The 13,504-nt window shown below is 43.9% G+C and overlaps 1 long non-coding RNA gene and 1 other non-coding gene across 3 annotated transcripts in view; one reads left to right on the top strand and one right to left on the bottom strand.

The window, feature by feature from the left end:
* LOC123647547 overlaps positions 1–13,354 on the bottom strand; it is a 41,807-nt gene extending 28,453 nt beyond the window's left edge. Inside the window, exons 1-2 of one of the 2 annotated variants that reach the window (XR_006738278.1) lie at positions 13,157–13,354; positions 12,211–12,334 (exon numbers count right to left, since the gene is read on the bottom strand). This is a non-coding gene — a long non-coding RNA (uncharacterized LOC123647547). The remainder of the gene's footprint in view (positions 1–12,210; positions 12,335–13,156) is intronic. The other variant, XR_006738279.1, reaches the window with a different exon arrangement.
* Positions 8,014–8,085, top strand: TRNAC-GCA. The gene has a single exon. It is a non-coding gene; the product is annotated as a tRNA-Cys (tRNA).
* Positions 13,355–13,504: the final 150 nt, after the last annotated feature.

Below are 13,504 nucleotides of genomic sequence, written 5' to 3'. Positions count from 1 at the left end.
GGAAAAGGACAGGCACCATTGCATGACAGTCTGCAGCCATGACAATTTCAGATAGAAAAACAAGGTAGGACTTGTTCTACCAGATGAGGAGACTTGTAACGTGAAGGTAATTAAACTAGTGAGCCTGAAAATAGATAGATAAACAAATGGAACAGAAAATGTGTCCCATGCATATGTGGGAACTTGGTTTTTGTTGTTTTCTTTTTTTCAGAGACAGGGTCTCGCTCTTTCACCCCAGGCTAGGGTGCAGTGTGCGATCATAGCTCACTACAGCCTTGAACTCCTGGGCTCAAGAGAACCTCCCACCTCAGCCTCCTGAGTAGACTACACCACACCTGACCAGAACTTGGTACTTGAGAAGGGTGACTTTTATGTTCTGATTTACATGGGACAGTCTCAGTTTATGCTTGTTGTCCCAGCATAAGTATGAATAGTATCCCCTTTCACTCTCAAAAGTCTCCTGGTTAGATGACAAATATATGGTCCCCCCAAACATGATGAAAGTGGAATTACAAACTAGTGGGGAAAGTGCCAAATTGTTCAACAAATGGCATTGAAATAACTGGTTTCCTATATTAACAACAACAACAACAACAAAAAAAACCCTTAGAGTCTTCGCCATACAGAAAGATAGATTCTGCAGTTTCAGGCACCCTTCCTTCCGACCCTCATTCTGTCTATGTTTGTCTTCCTGTTTGCTTTTTTTGCTTTCATCTAAAATCTATCTTTCTTGCAGAGACACTCCGGATGGTGGTTTTTTTCGCCATCTTGAAGCTCCGACTCCGGTGGGGCTAAGGCAATATACGTAACCTAAACATTTGTACCCCCATAATATGCTGAAATAAAATAAATAAATAAATGAAAGAAAGAAAGATTCTGTATGAATTAAAGACCTAAATGTGAAAAAAACCCTTAAAATTAACACAAAAGGCACAAATATTTTTAAAAAGACAAATCAATTTCTTTTCATTAGAATAAAAAGTAAAATATGGTATTTAAAAATGAGTCACAGTTGTTTCTCAATGGTATCATTTGTAGTCTTTCACCAAATTATCTTTATCTGCTTTAAAGACAGCTAGATTGAACCATAGGTCAGATTTCCAAATCTGCTGATTTCATGTCATACTCTATTTCTGCTAAGCTTAAGAACCGTAATGTAAAGGTCGTGAGGAATGGCAGCAAGTGTTTGGTGACTGGCAGGTAGTAATGGGTATTCCTATTAAATGAACTCAGGAATTAGACTTTTCACTGAAGACTGCTTTTAGCATTCACTCAGACACAAAGTCGACAAGTCCTTGAATCTGGAGAGTTGAGTATTCCAACATGGGAGATGGCAGTGAATGGATTTCTGGTCCACTCTTTGGCTCCGGGAGGTATTTCTTTAAATTCTTTTGTAGCGTTCAGATGTGGTTTTTAAATATGCCCAGTAACACACCATTGATTCTTTCCTATAACATGAATGAAGAAAATCATCATGCATCAAGAAGCTAAGTACTCAACTATTGAGTTATGTGTGCCACAGACAGATCTTCTTAACCAAACAACAAAAAAGCATGATATTGAAGGCCTGAAGTGATAGCTTCTGAGTATTCAAAATACATCAACACCTGAAACATTCCTCTGGAGCCATGCCTCTAGAGGTCATAGAAATAGTCCTTATTGGCATTTTGAAGAAATGTTTTCATCTCCCCTCTCATTTCAAAAACTCATGCAAGTACTCTTAACAGCCAAAATATGTCAAAATGCAGAATCATGTACTTGCTTTGGCCAGGATGCTAAAACAATGCATATTTAGTGGCTGCCATTTTATCAGACCCAATTTTCACCATTTCCTGTTGTTTTCTCTCCAAATGAACAGTGGGTGCATTAGCATTCAGGAGCAAGCTCTTCCATGAGGCATTGCCCTTCTTCACTGCACACAGCCGGGCGTGGCGGAACTGACGCCCACACGTCTTTTCTGCCGTCCACAGGGCTCCTCAGATAAACACTAATCAAGTGGAAAGCATCTTCTCCAGGAGCAGAGGTCGTCAGTGATGAACAGAGCAAAGAGTTGAGAAACACTTTCCCCACATCTGAACACACACATGCCAAGGCCTGCTCATCAATAATTTCACCCAGAATTAAGCAAAGTATTTGTGAATCCACACATCCAACAGCAATTGCTCTGTTACACTGTGCATCTGAAATGCAAAAACCAACAGTTCACTCTGGTTTTCTCTCTCAAATTATTATCATTAACTTCACAACTGATTTACCATCTTCTTGGGGGAAAGTGGTTCGTAATGAGTTTTGCTATTTCTGGAATGCAGCAGCATCCACTCTTGGCCCTTCCAACCCATCCTCAGCATTGTAGGCAGAAAAATCAAGGCTGTACCTCTGCCCCAATGTTCCATGAGGTACCCCTAGTTGTAATGATAAACTCTCCCTTTTGGCTCAGCTACCCCCAGGCTGTTTTTGTTATGTGCAGTATAGTTCATCCCTGGAGTGAGATGAATCTGCCTTAGCATGTTTTTATGGAAAGGGAGACATCTGAGGAGAGAGGAGAGAGTGAAGAGGATGAAACAGGAGCTGAAGTGGGGTGCAGGTGTGAACAGAAGCAACAGCATAACAGAGGGGTTCTTTTTAAAAGAGAGGCAAATAGAGGGGATGGAGGGTGAGGTGTGGATGGGGAAAGACATGGAAATCTCTGGGGATGCAGGCATTGAGGGAGCTGGGGCCAAGGTCAGGGTTTAATTTGGTCATTGCACTATCCCACCGTCTAGCACAAGGTTTGGGGCATAGAGATACTTGAATGTTAAACAAATGAAGAAGGTAAGGTCAAGAGATGCTTTTTTCTGAAGCACAAGGGAAAGCCAGGGCTGCTTCAGTGTGAGAGGGAGGGACGCAGGGGAGGGGGAGGGAGGGCAGTGTGTGAGCCTGGAGGCTGGTGGCCTTGCTGGAGATCGCCCTGTTATAACGCTTCCCCTATACTGACTGAGCATCTGGGTCCCCCCAGTACAGGGTCTCTTCCCAGGTCAGTTCTAGGAAAACACTGATGACTTTCACTTTTCTACAGGAATATGGAAGAGGACCAGATAGAAACTAGCTTTCTATGAAGCAATACTACGTGCCAGGTATGGTACTGGACACTGCAACTATAACTTCCCACCCAATTCCCACCACAGCCCAGTGACTCAGGTGTCAGCATGCTCGTTCAGAAATAACTTGAGTGTGAAATGGCTAAATGACCTGCCCAAGTGCCAGAGCTCACCCAGGTTTGGCCCGAGATTCTACATTCTTTTCACACACCATGCTCCCTCACTGAAACCTACACTAGCAAGTCAGCCCAGCTCTCAGGGCAAGCTTTCCTCTGAGCTTCTTCTCAGCTCAGTGGGTTTCTTCCTTGGAGGTTAACTTCTCTTCACAGTCTTCCAGATAACTTTCTGCAGTTTCCTTTGCCCTAAAAATAATGAAAAAATTCCAGACCCAAGTCTGGGGAGGTGGGTTCTGAGCAGTAGCATGGCTCTGCATGGTTCTCTCAATTTCTTTTGGTAAGAGAGAAGGCCTAGCTGGCTCTCCAAGCCTCACCAACTATAAAGGTAAGTGTCTCTCCCTGCTGAGGCCCTTGCCCAAGCCTAGGGAAGGGGATCTGAGGTCAGGGGAAGGGGGATCTTGTAGAAAAAGAGGCCATGTCACCTTCTCAGAAGGTGAATCAGTTTCCTGCAGTTATGGTAACAAAGCACCATAAATTGGATGGCTAAAAACAACAAGAATTTATCTTTCACAGCTCTGGAAGTTAAAAGTCTGAAATCAAGGCACTAGCAGGGACACACTCCCTCCAAAGGGTGTAGGGAAGAATCCTTCTGTGCCACTGCTAGCTCCTGGGGTTGCCAGCAGTCCTTGGCCCTGCTTGTCTTGTGGGTGCATCACTCCAGTCTCTGCCTCCACCTTCACCTGGGGTTCTTCCTTGTGTGTGTCTCTCTCCTCTTCTTATAAAGACACTAGACATTTTGGATTAGGGCCCACCCTAATCCAGTGTGACTCAACTTGGGTAATCTGCAAGAACCCTAATTCTAAATAGGTCACATTCACAGGTACTGGGGGTAGCATGTTAGCATATCTTCCTGGGGACACAATTCAACTCACACTGAAGGCCTGCCACTCCTTGGACATGCAGAAACAGCAATGAGTTACTGGAATCTTGGAGGTGGTGCCAAGAATTAAAAGATGCCAATTAAGGGATGCAAGGGTTAGAGCTTAGGGTAGCATTCTGCTGTAGATCAAGAGTCCCCTGGTTCAAAGTCACATCCACCTTGTTTATGTTCTTCTTTTCTTCACAAAAGGTGGCTGAGAAAGTAAAAATGAGCACAGAGGGAGAAAGTAAAAGTCTGCTCAGAAAACGCAGGGCAGGAATGAAGCTAGCTGTAAAGTCACCAGTATAGATTATTTCTCCCAGACACAGAAAGCAGCTCTAAAATGCTGTAACAGTCCCCTTCTTTGAGAGACTATTATTTGCTTATGCTTTGCTCTATCATATCATAGATTATCAGAAACTTTGAAATTTTATCAGTAAGAATAAAATGGACCACTTTTTTTTTTTTTTTTTTTAGCTTAAAACCACTAAAATTTATTCTTGCAGTTCTGGAGACCTGAAATTCAAAATCAGTTTCACTGGGCCAAAATCAAGGTGTCAACAGGGCCATGCTCCATCCAGAAACTCCAGGGGAGAATGTGTTTCTTCGCCGTTTCCAACTTCTATCGCTGAAACAGCCCACTTTTGCCTGGAGGATCCAAGTCACTTTGGGCAGAGAAGCTGCCTCAATTTCCAACCCATGTGCAAAACTTCAGATAAGGGGTTTCTAGACACAACATTCCATTCTATTTCAGTGTGTAGTGTCCAGGGAAACAGAAGCCCAGGTCCACTCTGCAGCCCACACCTGAGGTCCATCCCCTCAGCCATAGGCTTGCTTTGCTTGGAGACTGTTTCACTGAAGTTTCTCCTAACCCCTAGTCTTGCCCCAAATCCTATATATTCCTTTGTTTGATGAAGCCCAACGGGGTTCCTTTGTGTGCAGTCTCCCTCATTGCATGGGTGATGCTAAATCACTACCTCCTCTACGGGGCTGCATGAAACTGGATGAAGATAGAGCCTCAAGAGGCCTTCTGGTCCTGACCACTGTCCTCCCAGCACCAGCTCTGGGAACTTGCCCCACTCAGCCTTGTTGACTCAAAAAAAATCACAAGATTCAAAAATTTGGAGAGGAGAGTTTTATTTCTTACAAAAGCTTGCAGCCTGCAGATGGTCACTCTATAGCCTGGGAAGCATAGCCTCTGGGCAGAAACTGAAAGCAGGCACTTTGAAGGAGGAAGGGTGAAACAGAAATTTATGCTGAATGGGTTAGCTAAGTATACATAATTCAACAGGTTATAGGAGGAGCTATGAACATTCATGAAGATAGACACGCTCATGCGCAGTAAGCAAACGTGTATATTAGGTAGTTCCATGTTCACTTTGGGGTAGAGACTTCATATTTACATGCATTAAAATTAGGCTTTATATGTCAAAAGGTGAAACAAAGGACACAGAAATGCCCGGGTACAGCATCTGTGGACCAGCCAGAACCAGTCCATGCTTTCTTATCTGGAAGAAATGCTGTTGTGTTAAAACCACAAAAAGGGAGGAGAGTCTGGCTGCAGCATCAGGTGGTTGGTTAAAATCAGTGGTGCAGCAAGTCTTTTGAAAGGGCTACTTTCTGTTTAACTCTTTAAAAAGTCTAATGGTGGTTAATGAGGGAGGGGGTATAATGAGGTATGTCTGACATCCTATTCCATTACGGCCTAGAACTCAGTTTTTAAGGTTTCTCTAGGGTCCCCTTGGCCCAGAAGGGGTCCATTAAGTCAGGTGGGGGAACTTACGATTTTACTTGTATTTCACAGCCTTCTGCTGGGATTTAACTTTTTGTGATTTTTTTTTCTTTCCCTCAAACAAACACACACCATCCCTCTAACCTGTGTCCCTTTTTTTTTTTTTCTTCCTTCCAGGCACTCTTCATGAAGGTGTGCTCTACCTCAGAGGTCAGCAAACTATAGCCCATGGCCAAATCCTGCCTGCTCTCTGTTGTTGTAAATAAAATCTTATTGGAACACAGCCACACTCATCTGTTTACTTACCATCTATGGCTACTTTTATGCAACAGCAGCAGAGCTAAGTAGTTGTGACAGAGACCATCTGGGCTGCAAAGATGAAAATACTTACTATCCAGCTCTTTGAGAAACAGTTTGTTGACCCTGCTCTGTCTTCACAACTCTGCTTTGTCAATCCAATTCATTCCTCAATTCATGGCAGGCTGTCTTTCCCCTCCCACCTCTTTATCAAAATTGCCTTTCAATGACAATAACCAGTTGCCAATAAACATATATATATATATATAAACACTTAGACCAATGCCTATCACAGTACATGTTGTGCATTGTTTTTATTTTTAAAAAATTATTATTGCCCTCTTCCTCCTCTTCTTAAAACTCTCTTCTTCTCTTCCCTTTGATTTCAGGGCACTGGTCCTTCCCTGTCCTCCTGCCTGGCTGACCACTCTTTCCCCTGCCCACCTAAAACAAAATTTTCTTCATCTCATTCCATGGATTGGTCTCACCCTGTGGGCTAGGCAGCCAAGTCTGTATCTCCTTCCAGCCAAAAAAGGTCTCACAGGCACTTAATATTCAGGAATTCCACACACAAATGCCTCCTCCTTCCCTTCCTTTTCTTCCTCCCTCTTCCTCTCCCTCCCTTTCTTTTCCCTCCTCCCCTTTCTCTTCCCCTTCCCCTTCCCCCTCTCCCTCTTCCTCCTTCCTCTTCCCCTCCTCTTCCTCCTAAGTTCTCTGTATCAGTGACTGGCACTGCTAACTGTTTAAATCCCCAAGTCAGACACCTGGGAGTGAACCCAGCCCCTGCTTAGCGGGATTCCACTTGTATGTGCTGCAGAGGTAGTGGTCCACACTCCTAGTGCCTGGCTGAGCCTTCTCTCCTCCATCCTAGTTTCCTCCCATACTCACTCATCCTCCCTCTGAAATGCTCCCCTCTCCTGCCAGGCCCACTCCCTGAGCTTCAGCTCCTCATACCCTGATGTACCCTAAAATTAGGAACCACTGGTCTACAGAATAGTTCAGAGGATAAGAAGCTTGACCGTGGTCCTTGGTTTAAATCCTGACACTTCCAACCTGCCCTGGCTGATCCTGGGGCTGACGCTAAAATTCCACACCCATCCCCTTCCTGCATGTTTCAGTACCCAAGTCTTCCTGCAGGTCAAAAGGAAACAGATCTGCATCTGTGGCAGGTATTTCTCCAAGAGGTTCTACTGACTCTCTATAAGGAGCTTATTCCTAATCCCAGATGATATCTTCATGTTTAATAAGCTCTCAAGATAACTCCTAAGGACATGAACTCTAAGGACTGAGCTCAAGGCTACAGTACCTACACCAGTTCAAATCCTGGAGTCCCTCATTAGCTTTTCCTGGTGGCCCTTGAGCTGTGGCACATTCCTGCTGTTCTAAGTCCACATTTTAGTCCTCTCCACGGTCTTGGGTGTGTACAAATCTATTCATATGGCTTCAGCTGTGAACCAATAGAAGACAGGGACAAGAGGAACATAAGAGAGTCACTGGGTTAGTAATAGGGTTCTGAACCCAAAGTCAGGAAGAGTAGATTCAGATCCTAAACCTGTCAATAAGAAGCTGTGTGTGCCTGGGAAGAACATGTATTTTGAATCAAATGTCCACTGTGAAGGGCACACACTAGTGACTCTGAAGGCCCTTCCAGGTGTAATGTCAGTGTCAGTCCTTTTCCAGGAAGGGCAAGGAACCTGCTATAGGAAGGGGAACCTGTTGCTTGTTTTACATCATGGGGATAAAACTGTAGTGAAGCAGGCTTGGCAACTTTGATGAGGCCCAGCCTAAGTGAACATCTGTGGCAAAATTTTATAGGAACAGTGGGCATGGCTACACAGGTGAAAGGTATTACTTAGTCCTAACCTTACGTCAGGGGGTATAGCTCAGGGGTAGAGCATTTGACTGCAGATCAAGAGGTCCCTGGTTCAAATCCAGGTGCCCCCTACCAACCATCTGTTTTGCTCCTTGGAGCTAGTGTTGAAGATTCAGCTCCCTTCTCCAACCTAAAATCTCAGGATACTGAGCCTCCCCAAATCTGGGGAAAAGCCAGGGATAACTTAAAACCCTGTCACTGAGCATCACAGTCTCCGAGTGATAAATTCTTCAACTCTGACTTTTTATTTCACTTACCAAAGGTTCTATTCTACATAGCCTGATTTAGCTTCACTTTTTCTATTTAATACACATTTTCATGACCTCAAATCAGTGGTGTGCTGGTCAATGTTTAACAACCAGTTCTTAGTGGAGGTCGGGGGGTGATTTGTAGTTTTCCAATTTCACAGTATAAATAATACCACCATTGTTCAAGCTACAAGGCCAATTTCAAGCTACAAATATGTGATCACTAAAGATGGAGTTGGGAAGATATGCTAACAAGTGATTCTCTGTTGCAAGACAGCTCGAGCACACCACTGTCCCTAATCCACCTTCCCTACAGAGGCATGGGCTCTTTGACTGTAAACAATGTTTACTCACATCAGAACAGTGGCTGTCACCCATCCATCCATCCATCCATGGAATTATTCATCCATTAAAGTCATATTTGATTGCTACTCAATGTCAGGCACAGGACAGAGCTGAGTAAGAACTTTCTACGGTGAGCAGTCAAATGAAGAAATGATCAAGCAATGCTAAGGACAGCTGAATAAAAGAAGAAAGGGTGCTATTTTAAAATGAAAGAATTTCTATTACAAGCAATATGCTAGACTAGATAATCTAAAACTCCCCCATCTCAAACACCCAGAAATGCAAGATAATATAACAACCATATATATTCCTAGGTATAGCTGAGCTCTCATAACAGTAAGGGATATCTCTGGGGTAGGATTGGGGGATGAACTAAAACTCTGAGAGGTAAAACAAACAAACAAACAAACAAAAACCTAGGTGCCTGAGTTTTCATAGCCATATAGGAACAGGAGATTAGGCCTTAAACCTGTAGTCCCCCATTTCTCCTATAAAGCCAGACTCTTAGAGAGCCATCTCATTAGTAAAAGGGTGGGCAAAAAAAATTCCACCCACCAGCATAAGAAGACAAGAGGTCTTTCTCTTCCTGAGGGGCAGATGGCATCTCCTCTGAGAATTCATAACCACAGATCTACTTTCACATGTGTTAGGGCTTTGAATTTACACTACCTACATGGTTCAGAAACTTCCCAACCTGAAAGTTAACATAAAAAGTGCTTGGGCTAATTATGATTCTGAAATATCTAGAAGAAGGACCACCAACTCTAAAGACCATGCCCTCAAGCCAGGCTGCAGGATTCCCACTGATAAAACCTGACCTAAGATAGGCTCACAATTCAAAGCAACAAAATGTACAAGGAAACAGTGTATTATGAGAGAAAATCATCAAACAAAATAATGTCAGATAACAGAATTATCAGATAGGTACTATAAAGTAAGGATGGTTAAAATTATTAAAGACATAAGGAATTGAAAGCATGAGAACACATGATTTTTTAGAAGATAAAGCAGATTCAGCTAAAATGAAAAATACATCACTAAAATTGATCACTTAATTAACAGATTAAACACAGATAAAAAACATAGAGATTAGATAAACTTACAGAGAGATTTAGGAGTGAAATAGAATATAAATCTTTAAAAATGACCTCACAAGGGTCTAAAAAAATGGAAAATATGAAAGAGTAACCTAAGTGAGATGGAGAAGAATAAAAAGGCATCCAAAATATGTCAAACACAAATTCTACAAGGGGAAAATATAGTGAAGGAGAGGCAATATTAAAAGATATAATGGCTGAGAATTTTCCAGACTTGTATTATACAAAGATATGATACCTCAGATTTAGGAATATTGAGTTCTAAGAAAGATAAATAAAAGATCCATACCTAGTCACACTGCAGTGAAACTTCGTAATAACATAGACAAAGCGATCTTTAAAGAAGCCAGAGAGAGAAGACACACCATACACAAGGGAACACTTAGACTGACAGTAGACCTTTCGACAGCAACAATGAAAGTCAGAAGACAATGGAATAGGATATTAAAAGTGTGAAAGAAGATAACTATAAGCTAGAATTCTCTACTTAGCTAAACTATCATTCAGGAGTGAGAGAAAAGTAAGGTATTTTCATACAACTGGAAGCATATACTTCTAACATATCTTTGCTAAAAGAACACTTAAAAGTTATACTTCAGGAAGAAGAACACTGAACCCAGAAGGAAGGAGAAAGAAGCAAGAAAAAAAGACTAAAATACTGGTGAGCACATTGGTAAGTATAAACAGCACAGATTGTATAAAATAAAAACAATGACTTTAAACGAGGGCATTGAAAACAATAACTAAAAAGAACGACAATTACACACAAGATAGAAGGGGAATGATGTGATTAAAGTAGTATACAAAAAGCCTTCTATTGTTTGGAAGTAGAGTGGAAATAGTAATTCACATTAGACTATATTAAACAAAATATGTGTATAAAATTATAAAAAGTAACCCCTAAAATAATAGAAAAGGAAGGTATAACTTTCAAATTGGCAGAAAGAAAAAAACGAATAAAGAAAATTGACGAATATGACAAAGAGAGAATGGCAAAAAGGCATAGGAAAAAATCAGAATAAGTAGAAAGCACAAAATAAGGTACTAGAAATGAATTAAAAAATATTAACAATCATAATACATGCAAGTGGACTATTTGCCAATTAAGATAGAGATGTAATATTAAATGCAACACAACAAAATCTAGCTACATGCTCTTACGTGACACACATCTGAAATATAAACACACAGAAAGTTTGAAAGTAAAAGGATAAGAAAAGAGATATTAAGCAAATACTAGCCAAAAAGAAAAGTTAGTGTAGCTATATCAATATCAGACAAAATGGATTATAGAAAGTATTATTAGGCATAAAGAGTGTTACTAAAATGAACAATTCTCCAGGAACACATTAAAGTTCTAAACTTGTATAGGCACATGGCCTCCAAATATATAAAGCAAATTGTCATAAATACATGGAGAAGCTGACCAATGTGCAATCTGATATGAGATTTTAACAAATCTCTTCAGTAACTGATAGTTCCAAAGGCAAAAAGATAAGTTATAGAAGGCATGAAAATTATGATCAGTAAGCTTGATTTAATAACTCTAACTAGACCCCTGTAATCAACATTAGAATATACATACTTTTTTGAGGTAAACGTGGAACATTTTCAAACATCTGTTGCATACTTGACCACAAAGCAAGTCTCCAAAAATTCTAAAAAATCATCACGTACTACATTCTCTGACTATAGTTCAAAACTCAAAAACAAAACGACAATTTCTAAAAACGATTCGCATTTGGAAATTAAAAGGTACCTTTAAATAACCTCCTGGACGGAAAAAGAAATCATAATGAAAATCAGAAAATATTTTTAAATTGCAGCCATTTCCAAATGAAGGAGTGTGCACACCATTTACCTTTAGAGTAAGCTATGGATTCATTTGGGAAAACTAGCTGACTAGTTCACCAAAAGCCAGTTCATAGAATGACCAGATAGCCAAAGCCAAATATGATGAAAATTATACCACTGAATATCAATTTGCTAAACAACCAGTTTGAATATTGAGAAATTTTTCAAGATGCGTCCTGCCTTGTGTCCAGAGCCACCAAATAAACCCGATTCAGGACGTTCTTCACAACCATTCTTTAGTGCATACACAGGGACTGCACGGTACACGCAGGTCTACAGGGTCAAAGATGCAACTAAACTACTTGGGAGGTAGCAGGTGGCAGGAGATTTCCCAATAATGTAAAGAATTGGCATTCGGCACATTTGACGGTGGAGAACAGCCTTCCGTGACTGATGACCTAGAGTCTGCAAATAGGGCTGGTCAGGAAGGCGGAGCTGGAGTCAAAGAGGTGCCAAGACACTGTACACGTTAACATAAAGGTGCGTCTTTCTTGAGGAGAGATTCTTTTTAAGAGTTTTTATGTTTAAGGGATTTTAAAGTTTAGGGTTCCTGGGAGGGACCGTGGGGTGTAGGGAGGCGCTGGGAGAAGGAGCACTTACTCGGAGGGAGCCCACCTCAGAAAGAAGAGGAAAGCACAGGCAAGGGACTTACCACGAGCCGCTGTGGCCTGTAGAAATCCTGAGATGAGGTGCTGCACTTTACGTTTTCTCTTTCCGACTGGTGAAACCTTTGCGATTTCTTCAAATCCTTGTTCGGTAGGCCACACACGCCGGTCCTATGGCAAAGGTCGGGCATGAAGGAGGGGGCTTTGCCCGGGTGTGCGCTGGGCAGCGACAGACAGTGGTCCGCCATAGCCCACCCACCCCACGCCTTCCTCCGGAGGCCTGGCTGAGAGGTGGCGCATCGCATCCCAGAGTTCTGGGAGGTGATCGGCAGCAACGCCAGGGGAGCCCACGGCAGGCCAGCACTGGGCAGCTGGGAGAGAAATTCCATTTTCTCGAATGTTCAGAGGAAGAGGGCGCTCTGGGCGGCAGGCGCCTGGACTGAGGGTCCAGGCGCAGAGCATCTCCCTGTCGTTGGACCCCTGCTTCCTCTGCCGCTCCAAGCTTCTGCCCGGCAGGGCGGGTTTGGCCCCACAGGCCCCCCTCGCTGAGCCGTTTCAATACGGGGTCCCCCTCCCGGACAGACCACAAGCTCACTGTGCACAGCCCGGCGCCGTCCCGCCCAGAGCACCTCTCCGGGCCTGTGGGACCGGCCGTCCGAACCGGGTAGGCGGAGAATGGTGGGCCCATGCTTGGTTCATTCACCACACATTTATCTGAGGCCTACTACGTGCCGGGAATGGTTGGGGTTACCACAGTCAACAAAACTGACGAGCAAACTGTCACACAAAATACGACACACAGGTCAATGCAGTGGCGAGCAAGGGAGCGGGCTGCCAGCTCTGAGGGGCGCCGGGGTCTGGCAGCCACCCCAGCCACCCACGCCCGAGCCCCGCGCAGTGCAGCCGGCGGCCCCTGGCAGCTCCCACTCGGGGTCCGGTTTATGTGACCGCAGCCTCTGGGAGACGCGTCCCGTTGCATCCGCGCATCCCCACCTGGCACACGGGACGCGCTCAGTAAATGCTGGACGCCAGAGTGAACGAATGAACGCACGGATTCGAGAATGCACACCTACAAGCCCGACCGGGCGGTCCCGGCGCCCCGCCCCTGCCAGCAGCTTTGGGGGGTCGACGGCGCGGCACGGTTGGGGGGCGGTGACGAGGCCTCAGCCCGGTCTGCCCGGCCCCCGTCTCGGCCGGCGCCGCGGCGCCTTGTGGGAAGTGTAGTCCGCGCCTGCGCGGGCCGGGGCGCCGAGGCAGGGGCCTCCCGGCGGAAGTGGGACCACCCTCCAGGGATGCCGGGCACGGGGGGCGGGCTCGGCGAGGCGCGGGGCGGGCCCGGGC

Source organism: Lemur catta, chromosome 11, assembly GCF_020740605.2.
Source record: "Lemur catta isolate mLemCat1 chromosome 11, mLemCat1.pri, whole genome shotgun sequence".
Classification (NCBI taxonomy): Eukaryota; Metazoa; Chordata; class Mammalia; order Primates; family Lemuridae; genus Lemur; species Lemur catta.
The sequence above is the reverse complement of the archived record's forward strand: the minus strand, read 5'-3'. Positions and strand labels throughout refer to the sequence as shown.